Here is a 5692-nt window from a genome sequence, read left to right on the forward strand (position 1 = left end):
GGGGGGGGGGGGTTTCCTGGTGCTGGAGAGGGCACTGTGTTTTGGGGTGTCCTGATCCCGGCCCCAGTGTGGGCAGAAGCAGGAGGAGCCCAGTGCGGGCGTAGGCAGGAAGCCCCAGTGGGGTACAGGACCCAGAAAAGGGGTCTGACGGCCCGGTAAGGCCGAGGCCGCCTGAGCCCTATTGTGGAAAGCCTCAGTGGGGCGTAGGACCCGGAAAGGGGGTCTGGGGGCCAGGTAAGGCCGAGGCCACCTAAGCCCCAATTGTGGGAGGCCCCAGTGTGGGTGGGAGCGTGGAGACAGGCCCCAGTGTGGGTGGGAGCGTGGAGACAGGCCCCAGTGTGGGCGGGAGCGTGAGTAGAGCCCAGGGAGGGCTAAAGCCCAGGGAGGGTGAGAGAATCACACATTGGGAAAAGCCCCAGAGAAGGCAAGCATATTGTAAGAAGCCCAGAGAGGGCGAGTACATTGGGGAAAGACCCAGGAGAGGGGGCGAGCGCACTGTGAGAGGCCCCAGGAGAGGGGGCGAGCACGAATAACTGACTCAACAACATCTGAGACATCTGAGAGGCTTGGGGCATGGTATAAGGGGAGGTAGGAGCCACGCATAGCCCTAGGGCTGGGTGCACCAAAATCTATTCATATAGAATGGGGGCCAGGAAAAAGTAAGAGCACCGTGTCCAAGGGGACAGATAAAGGCAGCCTCCCTTACAATACTTGTGGCATCAAAGACGTGGCGGGCAAGATAGCGAGGGTGCTGGATAGCTAACTTGGCACGGTAGGGGCACCAGGAGAGATCACGGCCGCTCCTGGGGCCCCACCCTGTGACTGGAGTCTATGTGCAATAGGCTTGCAGAAGGTACAATTCTGAATGACAGCCAGCATGGCTTCATCACAGGCAGGTCTTGTCTTACCAACCTCATCTCCTTTTACGATCAGGTAATTCATCACCTGGATAAGAGTGAAGAGGTTGACACTGTATAACTTGATTTCCAAAAAGCCTTTGATCTGGTACCCCATGATGTTCTCGTGAGAAAATTGGAGGATTGTGGGCTTAACTGCGAGACAGTTAGGTGGGTATATAGCTGGCTGCAGGGTAGGACCCAGAAAGTCCTAATGAATGAATCTGTGTCATCCTAGTGAGAAGTGGCCAGCAGTGTCCCACAGGTGTCGTTCTTGGTTCAGTACTTTTCTACATCTTTATCGATGATTTGGATGTGGCGGTAAAGAGCTCACTGGCGAAGTTCATGGATGACACCAAGTTATGGGGAAGCACAGTCACGCTCCAGATACAGGCGGAGCTAGACAGGCTAGCAAGTTGGGCAAGTCAGAACCAGATGAAGTTCAATGTTGAGAAATGTAAAGCGCTCCATCTGGAGATGAACAACCCCTTACAGACCTACAGGCAGCGCCCAACTGACCAGCACTACAAACGAAAGGGAGCTGGGGGTAATAATAGATCACAGTAAGACTATGAGCCAGTAGTGTGATGCTATAGCCAGCAGGGCAAATAATACTCAGGAATGCATCAATCGAACCGAGTAGAGCGGGGAAGTGATTCTCCTGCTCTACTCAGCATTGGTGAGACGGGAGCTGGAGTACTGTGTCCAGTCCTGGGTGATGCACATCAACAAGTATGTGGGAAAGCTTGAGAGAGTCCAGAGAAGAGCCACCGTATGATCAGAGACTTGCACAGCAATCCATACAAGGAAAGGCTGAGGGACCTGGGACTCTTCAGCCTGAAAAAGAGAAGGCTGAGAGGGAATTTGGTAGCAGCTTACTGCTATATCAGGGGAATACATCAAGGGCTCTGGGAACAACTGTTCACCAGGGCACCCTTGGGGAAAACGAGGAGTAATGGCCACAAACTCCTGGAAGACCATTTCGGGCTCAACATTTCGAAAAACAATTAGTGTCCAAACTGTGGAATAAGCTCCCTCCAGAGGTGGTGCAATCAGCTACCCTGATAATCTTCAAGAGGAGACTGGACAGTCACCTTGCTGGGGTCACCTGACCCCAGCTGTCTTTCCTGCCTGGTGCAGGGGGCTGGACCCAATGATCTTCTAAGGTCCCTTCCAGCCTTACAATCTATGAGCCAGAACCAGAGCTAGGAGCCAAAACATAGGTGCCTCCCTGAACCAGGAAGCCCCTCTCTATGCTAACATCAAAACCGAGTTCAGTGTAAGACAGCACATTTTTGGTGGCAGCATTTGTTCTGTCCCACCTTTTACATAATGCTATAGACAGGTTAGTATACTTGCTCAGGAAGGAGATCTGAGTTTTAGGCATTTTCAGCCTAAGGTTACTCGGGGGGGCTCTATGGGAAGCTGGACTACTGGATAGCCCAGAATGCAAAATTCAAGGAGCCAGACAGAGCAAGTAGATAAATGCCTCAGCAGCCCAGTGTGGTGGAGACTCCCCTGGGTGTGGGGAACATGTGGTACCAAGATCAGTCATGCCTCTTATATCAGACATTAGTTTAAAAATAGTAATAATCCTGGAAGTGTGTTTAACAAACGCCACAAACACATAACACATCAGAACATTAGGCAGACCATCAGCATTGCCCAGCACCACCACTGAGACTACAATGGAGCACAGGTGAAATTTCAGTGTGATCTAGATGGTTTCTGAGCATGTCACAAGCTTAAATCAGACACCTAAGGATTCTCCTTGAGCAAAATGGAAGGACCTAGTTTTTTGTGTGCCTTAAGTGATTTTGTGCCTGCCAGAGGAAGGTCACTGTAAGTTAAAAGCCTAAGTTTAGCCTAAATCCCCCGTAGTTACCTAAAAAAAAAAAATTTGCATGTCACTTCAACTGATTTGTGATTCCCAAGTCCCTAAATTTTGTTGGCTTTCTATATTTCACTTAGACATATATGGTTTTGGAGCGAGGGCTGTGTTTTCATTATCTACTGGGTGCATCTACATGCACACTGTACTACGGAGTTGACTAATTAGCTGCAAGTAAAGTGTCACCATCTATGTGTGTCCTGGTATTAGGGTACAGTAAATTAACTCTGCCATAAGAGAACTGTCAAGGACAGAACTTCCTTATGGCAGAGTATTTAACTGCGATCAAATGCTTATGTGGATGGTGACAACTGGGCGAAAATTGCGCCTGGTCAGCTCAGCCAGCCAGGGGCCAGGCCCCTCTGCTGCCTGCCACCACCACCCGGAGCCCTGGGCTGTTCCACCCTAGCTTTAATTGCTGGAGTCTGGGGTGCCTCTGTAGATGCCATGCCCTGGAGCAGTTAACTCCAGTGCAAACTGCTCTGGAGTTTATTGCGTCAATGTAATAGCAGGACCACATGCACCCACTTTGTATATAGGTTGACATGTGATGCACATGAGAGTAGCAAGAAATGGAGCAAAAGTGAAGTGAAAAAAGGGCTAAGTAACTGAAAGGTAAGGAAGAGTGGTTGGGTAGGAATAGGTGAAGGGCACAAAAAGGTGAATCTATCATAAAGCCAAAAGCTGGTGGGTGATAAGGTAAGAGCAAGTGTTTTGGGTACAAATGATTCATCATTAGGTACAAATGATTATGAACTCCTTGGATACCAGACATGTGGTTATGATCCTATTGCCAAATCAAAGGAAGGTGTGCAGCAAAGGAAGAGACTATATATGTCAAGAACCTCCTTTACTTCTGCTTGTCTTGATTCTGAGCAGGGACAAGGCCTTTTGGTTTTTAAAGATCTTTAAGCCATTCATCTAGAACTATTAAAATTGATTAGTACTCCTAATCATTTGTAGTAAAATCAATGCCCTGACCTCCTGTTATGTGAACTGCATTAGTTCTGATGGTGAAGTAACTTCTTTCATGGGACCTGAGGTGGAAAAAACAGCTTCAACTCAAGGGCTAGAAATCTGACCAAAAAAAGAAAGAAAAAAAAATCAAAGCATTCACTAATCTAAGGAAGTTAGCGAGGAAGGAAAGAGCAAAATGTCTCTCCCAACTCCTTTTAATTGTCAAGGAATACTATATGCTTATAGACTGAAAAAAGCATGGAAATTCCATGCGGAATTATAATTTTACCAGCTACAATCTTTCCTGTTTTTCACTGGATACTAATATAAGCAGTGAAAATTGTTAGGAATTGTACTGCCTTCAATGTGATTCAGTTGTTGACCATAATTCTTTAAAATGCCTGTGTTAATAATACATTTTTTATGAGGTAAAGTAAGTATCACAGAATAGTTTATGATGAGTTGTAGAAAGAGAGCATATGCATACCAGAGCTCAATACAGTAACTTTCAAACAGAAAGAAAAGGGAAAATTGAGTAAAAGGAAGTTGACTGAATTAGCTGAATGTTTGATGAGGAACAGCAAGTCAGCAGAGAATGGAGGGCTGGGTTTGTCATGGACTAATGCAATGAGGAAGGTTTTAAGGAGTAGCTGAGAAGGAGGAAGTTACAAGTGAGAACATGTAAAACAAGTCAAAGATCAACATCCAGCTGGAAAGAGTCATGAAAGAGAGATGCCTATCCTGAAAGAGCAGGAGGTGGTCATTGGAGCGAATCCATAGGATTAAAAACATGTACCGTACATGAATTTGTCCATGCTTGAGCAACTGATACAATTTTAGATTCACCTCGTAAAAGAACCTGTTATTAAAGATATGTTTGTGGGGAAAGATGAAACCACACCCTCTCATTTAATTATGGGTGAGACACAATTTTTTCAAGCAGGAGGTGATGGCTGAATTTCTTGTTTTTATATGCCTGTCATTACCGCTGAAATTGAGGGCAATGAATCTGTGACAGTCTGACCTGATTTAGACTGAATATAGCATATACCTCATATGTAATAAGGAAAAAAAATGGAATTTGCTACCAGTTTTGCAGGGAAACCAACCAAATCATGGTGATAAATCTTTGCAAGACTTTCTCCCTGTGGAAAGGACCTTGGATTAAGGAAAGATTACAAAATAATGGAGAGGTTTTTAAATTACTTCTTGGGAAAAAAGAATAGTCCTTTGTTAATAAGGGCAATACTTAAAACAAAAATAAAGTTAATGTTTTTCCATGTGCTTTTTTTTGTCCTGGCAGATCTACAACCAGCATTGGAGTTGTGTGGTGCTTTGATTTCTCTGGCAAGTCAGTCATTTGCTTGAAAAACTGCCCACATTTTTCAAAGTGAAATACAAATAAAGAACATGACCTGCCAGGATCATGCATGAAAAAGAGCACATGAAAAATTGGTAATCGATCTAATCTTTATAACTAATAAAGAGATCTTCCATCTTTATCTTACAGAAAGATATATTAAACTATCTGTATATCTTGATAACAGATACATAACACTATCTCCTCATAGATAACTTGATCCAGACTCGTGGTCAGAGGTGATATCTTGTATTAGACCAACAAGATTTTTGCAAAAAAAATTCTTTAGATAACTTGATGTCTTTTATCCATGTACCTGTACAGGGACAGACGTATTCCCCCCGCCGCAATCGCGGCGCAGGTGGGTGCACGAGCTTGGTCTGGTTCAAAAAGAAACGACCCGGGACTCGCCGTTACGCGCCGCTCACATGTGAGGCCTTTCCCGCCCCCCGCGCGGAGCCGCGGGAGCGCGGCGCTGGGGCGGCACCGGCAGAAGCATCCGAGGAATGCGGACGCCCAGGGGGGAGGGGCAGTCGCTCCGCCCCCGCGCGCCACGCCTCTGCCCTAGTGACCGCGGCCCGCGGCCCG

At 46.3% G+C, this 5692-nt stretch overlaps 1 protein-coding gene across 1 annotated transcript in view; it reads right to left on the reverse strand.

Moving 5' to 3' along the window:
- AP4S1 (adaptor related protein complex 4 sigma 1 subunit) overlaps positions 1 to 5471 on the reverse strand; it is a 48989-nt gene extending 43518 nt beyond the window's left edge. Inside the window, exon 1 of the mRNA XM_019518923.1 lies at positions 5421 to 5471. The gene's annotated coding sequence lies outside the window, so the exon portion shown is untranslated. The remainder of the gene's footprint in view (positions 1 to 5420) is intronic.
- Positions 5472 to 5692: the final 221 nt, after the last annotated feature.

This window comes from Gavialis gangeticus, unplaced genomic scaffold, assembly GCF_001723915.1.
Source record: "Gavialis gangeticus isolate Ggan-Ray unplaced genomic scaffold, GavGan_comp1, whole genome shotgun sequence".
In the NCBI taxonomy this organism is placed as follows: domain Eukaryota; kingdom Metazoa; phylum Chordata; order Crocodylia; family Gavialidae; genus Gavialis; species Gavialis gangeticus.